General features: G+C 50.1%; 1 long non-coding RNA gene across 1 annotated transcript; it reads left to right on the top strand.

Annotated features, from left to right (window-relative positions):
- The first annotated feature begins 4,535 nt into the window (after positions 1–4,535).
- LOC118500429 lies at positions 4,536–6,242 on the top strand. The gene is made up of 2 exons (XR_004902987.1): positions 4,536–4,593; positions 6,024–6,242. It is a non-coding gene; the product is annotated as an uncharacterized LOC118500429 (long non-coding RNA).
- Positions 6,243–13,180: the final 6,938 nt, after the last annotated feature.

Below are 13,180 nucleotides of genomic sequence, written 5' to 3'. Positions count from 1 at the left end.
AAGTCTGTGATCATCTGGTTCAGTTGTTTCCCAGCTTGTTTTAGCTGTGGATCTTTTTTTTCCTCCAAATAAAATCTTACCTGAACCCCAATATGCATTACAGATTGCAACAGAGTAGCTTGGGGTCTGGGTGGGTCGCAGGGGCCTCTGAGTCTTCTGATTGTCTCCTCCCCCCGTGGAACACACTTCAGAAGTCACTGATCTAGATCAGCCATTTTATTTCACAGGTGGAGAAACTGAGGCCCAGAGAGGTTGAGTGGGTCCCCCACAAGAGCACAGAGAAGAGCAGAGCTGTGACTGGAGCCCTGGTCTCCTGGCTTAGGGGCTGTGTTCCTCCTATTGTAACCCCTCCATCCACCCACCCCCAATTCTAGATATTTTGAATGATCCCTTCAACAGAGTAGTTGTATTTTTTTTTTCAGGTCCATGATAGCTTGAACTAGACCAACATGAAGGCAAGTAGAGGACTTTGGGAGTCTAATCTAATGAACAGATAAGAGCTTTATAATTAGGAGCATCTGTTAATTTATTCAGCAGACTTGATGAGTGCTTACTATTCAGCATGCTAGGTGCTAGAGATATGTATCAGTGAACAAGACAATTCCTGTCTTCAAAGATTTCCCAGCCTTCCACGCTCTGTCAGTGATGTGGTAATCCTATAACAGAGATGGAACATGTGGGGAACATGCATGGTCATATAATACCTGACTCGGTTTGGGGAAGTCTGGGAAGGCTTTGTGAAAATGGCATCTAAAAAAACACTAGTAAAAACAGGAGTGAGTCAGGTAAGGGGTGTTAGGAGAAAGGCAGGAGCAGTCTACAGGAACCATGTCATGAAGGGCCCCGTAGGTCATTAACCCCCAGGTAACAACATGAGATGTGTTTACTGGCGAGATCGCCAGTACAATGTGAAGAATGAACTGGTTGGGACAGTGCAGAGGCGGGGGGACATTGGTTAAAGTTTTAGGCAGGTAGAATTTACAGGACTTGGTGATTGGTTAAATGCTGGTGGAGAGAGAGAGGAAGGGGGTCAAGAATAAGGCTCAGGTTTCTCACTTATGGCTGGTGGTTCCTTTGACCAAGACGGGGAGCACTGGAGAAAGCAGGAGTGGGCTGAGGGTGGAGGATGAGTTCAGCCTGGGTGTCGTTGAGCTTGAAGTGCCTGCGGAGAATCCTAATGGAAAATACAGTGAAGAACTGGGTATTCAGGTTGCACCCAGAGAGAATTCTGGGCTAGAGATAGGAATCTCTAAGTCAACAGCGTTGATGTTATTTGAAGCTGTGGAGGATGAGGTCACTCGAGCAGGGGGTGTAGTGAGGAAAAAAAAGGTCTAGAACAGAACTTGAGGAACATCGGACAGTTAGGGAAGAGGCTCTTGCATCAGCAAGCGAGGAGGGGGAGAGGGGAGCGGCAGGAGGCTGGGGTCACAGAAGCAGAGCAGGAAGATGGGTAGAGAGGACATAAGGAGTGAGAGACATTCCATGGATTTCAATGACAAGGGTGTCGCAGTAAGCTTGGTAAGAGAAGGCTCAGCTGATGGTTAGCAACTAGAAGCCACTTCTCAGCAGTTCGAGGAGTGTGGGAGGATGGAGGGTAGTCACGGTGAGTGTGGTCCGCTCTGTAAGTTACGAAAGGAGAGAGAGAGGGTGGCTGCTGAAGGGAAGCGTGGGGTTAAAGGAAGTTTTATTTTGGAGAGACTTTCACATGTTGAAATGCCACATGGAAGTGCTAGTAGTGCTAAGCACTAGAAACTGGTTTCCTCCTGTGACAGATTTGGAGGAACGTCTGTGTCCTCCTCCTCAATACCGTCTACAGCTGGAGGAGGGGAGCCAGCTCATCCAGTCTTGTCTGGGGCTTCTGGTTCTAGCACTCGAAGTCCCATGCCCTGGGCAGCCCCTTCGTCCAAGCAAACCGGGGTGGTTGGTCCGTATCCTAGGCTGTAGACTCACCCCGTAAGGATATGCAAAATATTTTATAGTTGCAAAAGGTGATTTTTCATTTCCCTGAAAAATTGAGAGGAGCTGCCTGCGGCAGGGGGGTGGGGGGGGTGGGGAGACCTATGGCAAGGAACATAAGAAAGCATAGGCCATGCCTGATTGATATGGCCATAGGCTTCAAAAAGATGGTGCGTAATTGACTTCTAACCAGCAACCCTGCAGATGGAATCTGAGACGAGGAAATGTGGAGGAGACTAGAATGTGGCTGTTGAATTAAAAACTGCAAGGAAGCAACGAATGCCAGGGTGAGCCCAGTGGGTCAAGTTAGCAAAGGAACAAACTTCAGATGGACTCTCGGAACACAGAGGAAACTGATAAAGACATGACAGTAAAAGAGGAGATGGGGAGATCAGGAGAGTGAAAGATGAATTTTAAGAATTCAAATGGATGGACCAATGATGAATAATGAATAATAAGCAAACACACATTCCATGCTTACTCTGTGACCAGCATTTTGTAAGTGCTTTACATGTGTAAACCCATTTAGTCCTCGAGCAGTACTGCGGGTGCTGTTCTCCCCAGTTTGCATACAGGGAGACCGAAGCACAGATAATTTAAATAACTTGTGCAAGTTTACACAGACAGGAAGTGGGGGAGGTGAGCTCAGGGTGTCCAGCTCCAAAACCTTTGTGCTGAGGTGCCTCCAGATGAATATGGAAACCAAATTATTCAGGCTTTGGTTCGAGTGTTTTTGGTGTTTCCTAAATGCCAGACTCAGTTTTGCAGGTGGGAAAATGTCAAAGAGCGAGACAGATGAGGTCCCTAATCAGATGGAGCTTACATTCTAATACAGAGAGAAAGGAAATATACTGGTAAGCAAGTAAGACCCTTTCAACAAGTACTAAGTCCTATGCAGTTAAACTGAAAAACGGTACAGAATGACTAGGGCATGTGTGTGTTGGGGTAGGTGGTACTACTTTATTTTTTTTTAATTTTTTTGAAACACTGTATTTATTTATTTTTAGAGAGAGGAAGGGAAGGAGAAAGAGAGGAAGAAAAACATCAATGTGTGGTTACATCTCACATGCTCCCTCCTGGGGACCTGGTGCACAATCCAGGCATGTGCCCTGAGTGGGAATCGAACTGGCAACCCTTTGGTTTGCAAGCCCGCACTCAATCCACTGAGCTATACCAGCCAGAGCTACTTTAAATAGGACAGTCAGGGAAGACCCTTCGAAGAGATGATACCACCTGAGTCTGGAATGATGTAAAGTCAGCCATGAAGAAATATGGGACAGAGAAAGTAGCAAGTGCGAAGGTCCTAAGGTAGGCACAAACTTGGCATGTTGGAGGACTAGCAAGAAGACCCGTGTGGCTCCAGCAGAGTGAATGATGTGGAGATGTGTGCAAGGTAAACTCAGAGAAGCAGCTTTGGGCTAGTTCTGGTAGGGCTGAGAGACCATGTTAAGGATTTGGGATTTTATTCTAATTGCAAAAGGAAGAAGTGGGAGAGGGTTTTTTCTTTGTTTTGTTTTGTCTATTTGGTTTTAGCAGGGGTAGAATAACGCTGATTTACATCGGAAGATCAGTCAGACTGCTAGATGGAGAGTGGACTGTAAGGCATAGTGAGGATGTGGAATGTGGAAGCAGGAAGAAGTTGAACCGGATGTTCCGGCTGTTCCCATTGATGTTCCGGCTGGCTGGCTGGACCCAGGGTCGGGAGCTCAGAAGTCTGGGGTAGATTAATGATCTCTGATCTCTGCCTTGGGGCACTTCCTCCTGTTTGTGTAAGCACATTCACTAATTTACTAATTTACGTAGAGATGGAGGGTCCCCCTGTTTGGGGTGGGGGGAGATCAGAGACCCCTTAAAGGTGAGAGCAGCTGCACTTTTCTGGGTCCTTGCTGGTTAGACCAGTGGAGGACCACTCACGCTCCTGAGAATTTCAAACTGCAGCTCCGTCTTTGCTGCGTGCACTTGAACACGGAAGTGGGACAGCCGTGTTTGGGCCTATACGCAAAATCAATATTTGTTGTGTTCACGTGGGCAGGAAGAAATGCAGAGAAGGAGAAAAGAAGCAGGTGTGTGAGGGATGCCGACAAGGGGGAGGGAACGAGGTTTTCCGGGCCCTGGTTTCTGACCTGCCGAGGCCTAAGGTGCTTCCGTGGGCTCCGAGAGACCGCCGTTTCCTGATCGAAAGCCCCGTGTTTTCTTCAGCGGATTTCTCTCGTGTGCGACCCCAGGACCCCTGTGGGACGGCGTGCACATGGCTGTAGCGCCTGTCCCGTGTGGCCGCGCTGCTGTCGTCCGAGGCTGGTGGCGCCCGTGTTTCCGACGGCCCCACCAGCTGGGGGCTTGGCTTCCTATTTTTGCATTTATTTTATTCACTGGTGAGACCATCATTTTCTTGAGGTAACTTTATATTCATACTATTTACATTTTAAGCCTTTTCTGAGTAGAATCCAGTTTCACACTTGTATAACTTACAGAGTTCATTCAGTTATTTGGATAATAAACAGATTTCTTTTTTAAAAAGATTTTATTATTTTTAGAGAAGGGGAAAAGAAGGGAGAAAGGGAGAGAAACATCAGTGAGAGAAACATAGATTGGTTGCCTCTCACACGCCCCCAACCAGGGACCTGGCCTGCAACCCAGGTGTGTGCCCTGACTGGGAACTGAACTGGCGACCTTTTGGTTCACAGGCTGGCACTCAATCCACTGAGCCACACCAGCCAGGGCTAATAAACGTATCTTTTTTTTATTGGTACACATAGTTTTCCACTTTTTCTTCCTTTACCATATTCTACAGACGATAAAGTACAAAAGGATCAATTCACTGAGAATCCTTTGAATCCCCCTCGCTCCCCATGTGTGTCAGCCCTGGGTGTAGGAGTTTGTAGACGTGCCCCCTTCCCTGCTTTGGCCCGCTCTCAGAGGTTGGTTTCCCTGGGTCTCCTCTCCTCGGCCAGTCTCCTTGAGTGATCTCATCTGCTCTCAGGGCTTCACTCCCTGTTCTGCAGGAAGAGCAGGCTTTGTTTTTTCACAATATGTGACTTTTACCCCATGCACTTTGTATTCCGTGTTTGAATGTTTATAGTTTGACCCATGGGAAACTCCACTGAGCTATTTCTGCCACTGTCACACCTGGGTGCTGCCCACAGGTATAGCTGGAGTTAAACTGTCCTATACACAGGGTGGCCCTTTGGGAGCTAATGGAGCTCACCCAGGAGCGACTCAGAAGAGCAGATCTACTTGGGCCTTTGCTCCCTGGGCTGCCCTGCACGACCCTGGCAGGTGTGAGGTGGCCTGTGTCATTGGAGGTGACAACCGCCACCTCCCGGGAAGAGCCCATTGGGTTCTGCCATCTGGAACAAGTCTGCCACCCAGTCCAAAGAGGGGTATGAGGAGGATGCTAGGACTGGGGACGAAGTGCTCGAAGCTGCCTTCTGGGAGAGACTTTGGACCCCACATCACAGAGTGTGAGCTAGAAAAGGAAACCCGTGTCACTGGCCACGGTGTCCCCCAACTTTCAGGCCAGAGCCTGTGCTCAGAGGTGGCTCCTAAGCTTCATCCCAGGCTCAAGACCTTCTCCCTGGATGTCCAGGTGACCCATGGGCATTCCAGACTTGCCGTGTGTGAGACTGGACACACCACTCCCCCACTAGTCCCCATGCTGCCCCTTCCTCGCCATTCTCGATCCTGGTTCATGACCTCACTGTCAGTGCCATCAGACAACCTTTCTGTGACCCCTCTCTTTCCTTTTTTAAAAAATATTTTATCCTGGCTGGCGTAGCTCAGTGGATTGAGCGAGGGCTGGGGACCAAAGTGTCCCAGGTTCGATTCCCAGCCAGGGTACATGCCTGGGTTGCAGGCCATGACCCCCAGCAACCGCACATTGATATTTCTCTCTCTCTCTCCATCTCCCTCCCTTCCCTCTCTAAAAATAAATAAATAAATAAAATCTTTTAAAAATAATATTTATTTATTTTTAGAGATAGGGGAAGGAAAGGAAAGAGGGAGAGAAACATCAATGTATGGTCATCTCTCACACGCCTCCAACTAGGGACCCGGCATGCTTGACCTAGGCACATGCCCCGACTGAGAATTGAACCAGCGACCTTTCGGTTCACAGGCCAGTGCTCAGTCCACTGAGCCACACCAACCAGGGTGGGAAACATATTGAAATAGTAGTATTTGCACCTTCCCCCAGACCCATTTCCTTGTATGTGACCCACCCCCTAGTCAGTCAGGGGCATTCTTGAAGGGACATTGCCTTCAAGAATTAGTCCTTTTATAGCAAGAATGCAGAGAAAAACAGGAAAAAAGTGATGTTTGTTTTTCAACTTCCAAAGCAGGCTTCGGTGTGGACACCTACATGGACGGTATGGAAAGCTACATGGTGGGCTTTACAGAGAAGAGAGATATTGAGAGCCCACACGGGTGGTCCTAAAGGAAGCAGGGTGTAATGCTTGCGCCTTACTAGTGGACTGGTGAGGGCCAGGACCATCCTGGTCACGGGAAGGCTACTTCGGGGTCGCTCAGGTGGGGGATTGGGACAGGGGCTGATCCTGGAGGAGATCAGAGTGCTCTGAGATGGAAGCAAAGATGCGGAGGAGCCGAGTGGGCCCCGTGAGGCTGCCCCGCAGAGGGCCGGGTGCGTTAAGGCAGCCAAGCCAGGTCCGGCAGCCAGCCGTGGCCCCGGCATCAGCACCGTCAGCACTGTGTCATCAGTGCCAGGGAGCCACAATCCCTGCTCTGCTCCTCGCCTGCTGGGGAATCCCTCTCTCATCAGCTGCCTGCTGTTGCCCTCAGTTCATCATGCAGGAGTGGTGCCCACCATGCCGTGGCCCAGCCAAGCCATTTCTGTGAAAACCCACTTTTCCTAACAGCCCAGGAACTTTATAAGCCTCCTAACACAAAGGGTGGGATCTTGACACTGATGTTGTGGGAAAGAAAGCCCCAGCCCTGAACTTGGCCAGAACTGGACGGGCAGCCGACCCGTTTTGCACGACGACAGGCGAAGCCAGTGAGAGCCGCCGGGAGGGCAGCTGGTTGGATTCATCGCTGTATCCCTAACACATGGCTGGTGCCTGGTAGATAATTATTATATTGAAAGAATGAGTGAAAATCACAGTCTAGTGAGGAAGGCAGATACATAAACAAACAATTATAACACAACTTAAGTGCTATAATAAAGGCTAGAATGCACTGAGTGAACAGAAGACCAGAAGTCACCAGAAACGTGAGATTTCCTGAGGCAACAGCCAGACTAGTGCACAAGTCTCAGCCCTCTACTCCAGAGCACCGCTGCTGGAGTGGACAGAGGCTCTGGGGAGTGTCTGCCCCGCCCATGCCGCACTCTCTGGGCAGTCAACTGCCCACTGCACTGGGTCCCTGTCCTTAGCCACAGTTGATGTGCTCTCGGTGTGCAACCCAGATTGGCAACGAGTGCTCTCCCCTATGATTGTGCTGTTGGTGTGCAGAGATGCCCGGCCATTGCTGCTGGTTGCCTGACCTGAGACGCCACGGCTGCTCATATTTGGCCATGTGTTCAGAGACATGGAGGATGTTGAGACCCAGAGGGGAGCGGAGCTTCCTGGCTGCTCAATGGCTGTTAAGATCTTAATTCTCATTCTTTCTGAGGCTTGGTTGCCCCCTATCCTTGGGCTCCAAGTGACTTGCATTCATTTCCTTTCCTTTGCTTAAGCTTGCCCGAGTGGCTTCTGTTCTGTGTACCCACCCTCATCGATGTCACCACTGCGATCGCAGCAAAATCTTCCACAGCTGTTACAATGTTCCAGACTTTGCTCTGACAGCTTTACATGCAGTAACTTGTTAAATCCTCATAACACTCCGATGCCGTAGGTACAGTGACAGTCTCTAGTTTCCAGATGAAGAAACTGAGGCACAGAGAGGTTAAGTCACTTGCTGTGGTCATGTGGCTAGTCAGGGGTGAGCTGGGACTCGGAGTTATGCAGAGCCATGTTCAACGGTGCAGTTTTTATCATATTTTGTTGAGCAAAAGTTTGTATTTTCCTGTTTTTAACCCATTCTCCTAGAAGGATGTAGCAGTTCTAAGTGCCAGACACCATGCAGAGCTCTGAGTGAGTCCCTCCCAGGCCGGGCGGCAGGGAGCCCGGCCCTCTGTCTGCCCCACGGGCCCTGCCTCTCACTTTGCCGGGCCTGGCAGAGGAAGCGCGGGAAGGAGCTGCTGAGCCAGGTACAGGGCTTGGCGGCAAAGCTGCTTGTTCGGCGGGAGGCCAGAGCCGCGCCCTGGCACCTGGCAGGCAGCCCGGCCCCACTGTTGAGAAAATACCTGGAACAAAGGAGTCCTCCCGCCATGACTGGCCGCCTCTCCTTGTGCCTGGAGCTCCTCAGCTGACAAATCTGACCTCCGGGCCAGGCCAGGTCGGGTCCTTACGTGGCCTCAGGAGGTTGCGGAGAGGCCTCCATGCCCGGCCTGGAACACTTTCCTGGTTGCCCTGGTGGCGGGCGTCCCAGAGGAAAGCCCTCATCTCACCCTACACTGCATGGGTCCTTGGCCCATTGCCACCCAGGGGCTCTGCTGCCAGGAGGTCCACCTTGTAGCAATGGCTTTCCAGAGGTGCCGACTGTGTGTCTGTGAGGAATACTCAATGGCCCTGCAAAGGGATTTAGTGTAATCAATAGTAGGCATTTGGGGGAGTAGATGTGGCCTAGGGGCCTGCCTGGGAGAATGAAAAGTGAAGACTCTGGGCCCCCAAGGGTGGTGATGTGCTGCTTGTGGGACACATCTTGAACAAAACACTGGAAGCTCCTCAGGGGGCCTATGGCCAGTTCCTCCTTCTTCCTTCGCTTTTTCTCGTGAGCCAGACCTGAGGGTCATGGATCTGCACAAGAGGCCACCTCACTGCAGCTCTTCATGAAAGTCGGGGCTCGCCTCAAGCCCCCAGCGCGACTCCCAGCCCCAGGCCAGCACCGAGTCTTACTCCGACCCTGTGCTTTCCTGACCACTGCCATGGGGGTCGTCTGACCTCCAGTGCGTGATTCTTGGTGGAAGACAAGCAAGCCCCTGGCAGGCAGAGTTGGTTCTGAGACTGCACACACAGGCCTGGCCTTCTGCTGCCCAGGTTCACTGCTCAGTGCCCAGACCCTGGGAGCTCCTCATTATGCTCTGGGCTGGCCAACCCGTTTCTGCTTGTTCCACTTCCATCATTTGCCTAGGGCCCAGGGCCTGGCACCCCATGCCCACCACAGGGCCAGGCTCAGACAGCATTCTGCACAAATACTTGCTACATGAATGAGTTAGAGAATTGTCCAAAGGCAGAGCCCCTTTTAAGGCAGGTGTGGGCGCCAGAGCCTGGAGTCCCAGGGTCCCAGCTCCACCACTCACCAGCTGTGGGACTCTCAGAGTCTCACTGCCCTGGCCTCAGAACACGCATAAATAACACATGCCTCTGTTGGCTGCTGGGCAACTTGCCATGAATACTAAAATAGCAGTAACAACAATAATATAGCCACCACTTCTTGAGAGCTTCCTCTGTGTTAGGTGCTTTGCACGAACCCTCACAATAGTCTGTGAGGGAGGCGCTCTCCCCATTCGGCAAGAACTTGGTCATGACTTAGGGATGATAAGCCTTGCTCGGAAATGGCAGCTGTATCCTTTCTGTGTGGCCTGTGTGAAGCCACCGGTGTGTGTGGGGTTCACAGCCGGGGCCAGAGACATGCCGCAATCTACCGCCCAGGCCACTGAGTTTTCCTACAGGTGCCCAGGGTCTGAGCCTGTGGCTGGGGCCCAGCTGCTGGGAAGTTGCAGTCTTGGGCTCTGGTCCCACTTTTGCTCCTGATAGGCTCTGCCACCAGGGTCGGCCACTCTCCCTCCCAGCCTCAGTTTATCCTATTGAAAAGTGAGAAGTAGGTGTCAGATTCCTTGATCACCAAGATCTCTGACCACAAAGAAAGACCAAGAAGTTCAGGGAAAACATGGAGCCTGTTAATGAATTCCTGGCTTCTCTCTGCCCCCTGGTGGACATGATCAGCCTAGCATGCAGGAGGAAAGAACAGCCCGCTAATACTGACTCCCAGCACTAGCTTTGTGACTTCTGTCAGGGTTCCCACTGGTCAGAGTTCCAATCCCCCTCTGTATAATGGGGATTATAACAGTGCCATCATCATCAGGATATCGTAAGAATTAAGTGTAATAGTGCATATGACACTCTTGAGCCACACCCATGGAATGTACCCAATAAATGTTAATAATCATTTTCATCGCCCCTTCTCCTTCCCCACCTCCCTTTGCAGTCAGTCACCAGGCCTGCTGATTCTCGCCCCTCCCGCCCCTTCTCCGTCCTGTAGGCCAGGCCTCACCACCTCTCTCCTGGATTCCTTCAGCGGCTTCACCCGCCACCCCACACACCCTTCCAGTGCAGCTCCCCTCAGGGACCCCAGCTGCCCGCACTGCAAGGCCAGACCCACAAATGCCTCATCTCAGACAGTCGTCCAAGTCCCTCAAGTGGCCCCTAGGGAGCCCGCCTACCCCTGCAGCCTGCGTCCCCCTGCGCCGTTTTGCTCTCTATGTTTCGACTACACCCGGCTCCCGGCGTCCCTCCACTCAGGCCCAGAGGTCCTGCCTCCCTCATTGGCACTTTGACAGTCTTTCCCTGCCCTTCCCCACCTCTGCCCCAAACCTCTGGGTCTCAGTTTCCTTACCTGCACAAACACCACACATCGGGTGTTTGTAAGGATGAAAGCGAGTGTGTACTGAAGTATTTGGCTCACAGTAGCCACTCAGTTGGGATGGAGGATTCTGCCTTGAGTGCAGTGGGTGGGTTGGGGGTCACGTCTGCCCTTGGGGGAGGAGGCATGGGGTGTCATGAGAGATCCAAGGCGCTACTGTCACCCCAAACGCTGGCAGCCGTGACACCCTCTGACCAGTGAGGGCAAGTGAGGCCCAGAGCTCGTTTGCCTCCTCAGTGTGATCTCCCACTCCCCTCCGGCTGCAGGACCTGTGGAGAACACGCCTTCTGGCTCAGGGCCCCAGGGAGCAGCAGCAGGGCTGAGTGTGGACAGCCCTGCCCCAGCTTAAGGGGAGGAAGACCCTTCCCACCCTCTGGCTGGACCCAAGTTCTACAGAAAGTCCAGAAAGCCAGGCAGCCCATGAGGGGAGGCCCTCAGAAGTCCTCTGGGCCACTGGGGGGAACTGAGGTCAAGATTATTAGGAAAATAACTTCCTTGGGATTATAGAACATTCATGAATTCAACCCTTTTAAGAATTCTGTTGAATGTTTCGGCTAACTGACATGTTTACAACATTCAGAAACCGTACATAGAAGGGTACCTCTCAGATGCTGTAAGCCGTCTCCCTGCTAACGCAGTCTGCATTCTACCTCTCCCATCCCCTATAAGAAATCAACTTTAGTAGTTCCTTATGTATCCTTTTCATGTAAATAAACCCAAGCATGTATGAATATATATTATTTTAAAATAAAATTTACCCCCTTTAAAAAAGATTTTATTTATAGACAGAGGGGAAGGGAGGGAGACAGAGGGAGAGAAATGGCAATGTGTGGTTGCCTCTTGTGCGCCCCCTACTGGGGACCTGGCCTGAAACTCAGACGTGTGCCCTGACTGGGAATTGAACTGGTGACCCTTTGATTCACAGGCCAGTGCTCAATCCACTGAGCCACACCAGCCAGGGCTGAATATATATTCTTACTCCACCCCCTTTTTATTCAAAGGAGGGTATACTATGTTCTGCATCTTACCTTTTTCACTTAACAGTATATCTTGGAGCTGAACCAGTCTTGTTCTTTTTTTCAACTTTCTCGTATTCCACTGTGGGCCTGGTCCATAGTTTATTTCTGTTCACTTTTTACAATATATTTTATTGGTTATGCTCTTACAGTTGTCCCAATCCCCCGACCCCACTTTGCCCCCCTCCGCCCGGTACCCCCATTCCCTCCAGGAGTACCCTCTTAGTTCATGTCCATGGGTCATGGGTCATGCATCGTTCCATAGTTTATTTAGCCGGTTTCTTCCTTATTCATGGAACTCGGTTGGTTTCCAGGCTTTTGCCATTGCAAGCATGGCTGCAGTGGATAACCGTACACATTTGAGGCTGATGAGTAGGCAAGAGTATCAAAGGCATGGCTGTACCAGTTGTTAAAATACTGAAATGCTTTCACAGCGCTTGGCAAATAGCACGATGGCAGCTGTAACAGTTCATGAACTTAATTACCGGTATCGATTCTGTGATTAACTCCAGAAGCTATGGTTGTAGGCGTCAGGACTCACCCAACAGGCCTGCTGCCGTGTGGGCGTGAGGAGCCCTAGACACAATAGTGTTAGCTGGGACGGCAGCCAAGGCCAGTGAGCAGCACGACAGTATGACCGTGCTGGGCCTCCTTATTTATTTACTTATTAAAAGTAACCATTTTTAAAGCTTTATTTATTTTTAGAGAGAGGGGAAGAGAGGGAGAGAAACATCAGTGTGCAAGATACATTGGTTTTAGTTGCCTCTTGAGTGGCCCCAACTGGGGATCTGGACTGCAACCGAGGCATGTGCCCTGACTGGGAATTGAACCCTCAACCTTTTGGTGCACTGGATGATGCTCCAATCAACTGAGCCACATCAGCCGGGGCTGTGCAGAGCCTTCTTTACAGAGCACTGTGTATTTCCGAAGAATCACCAGTTTGTCATAATCCTTTAATTATCTAGTTGCCACTGCTTGTAATTATTTTAGTTTTTACTGAACTTTTATTAGTTCACTTTAATCTTGTTAATTTGGATGAATGCAGTGCTTTGATATTTGCAAATTTAAGCATTGTGATAAAACTTTAAAAACAAACACCAAAATGAAGAGACAAGAAATTCTGGACCTTTAATTTTTTTAAAAAATCTTGAATATGAATCTTTTGTTTCTGGGAGGAAGAAGAAAGAAGAAATACCAATAATAATCAGTCACAGCCTGGAATATCTTTTATGACTGTGTTAAAACCTGAAGAGCCTAGAATATTTATTAGCAGGCAAGAATCAGTATAAAATAAAACAAATAACCTGTATTTCTGGAATAAAAAAAAACAAGTTAATAGACTGGTACTTCAGGTTAGGCTAGCCTGGGGAATTCTGACTAATCTGACTCCCGAGGACAACTAGAAAACCTGAACAAAGTCATTTCAAAATCATGCTATTTAACAACTGTGGTAAGTTTGACATATGTCCCTAAATGTATGGTATTCCTCTTTGCAAGAGGCCCAGCCTATT

This window comes from Phyllostomus discolor, chromosome 5 (assembly GCF_004126475.2).
Source record: "Phyllostomus discolor isolate MPI-MPIP mPhyDis1 chromosome 5, mPhyDis1.pri.v3, whole genome shotgun sequence".
NCBI lineage: Eukaryota > Metazoa > Chordata > Mammalia > Chiroptera > Phyllostomidae > Phyllostomus > Phyllostomus discolor.
The sequence above is the reverse complement of the archived record's forward strand: the minus strand, read 5'-3'. Positions and strand labels throughout refer to the sequence as shown.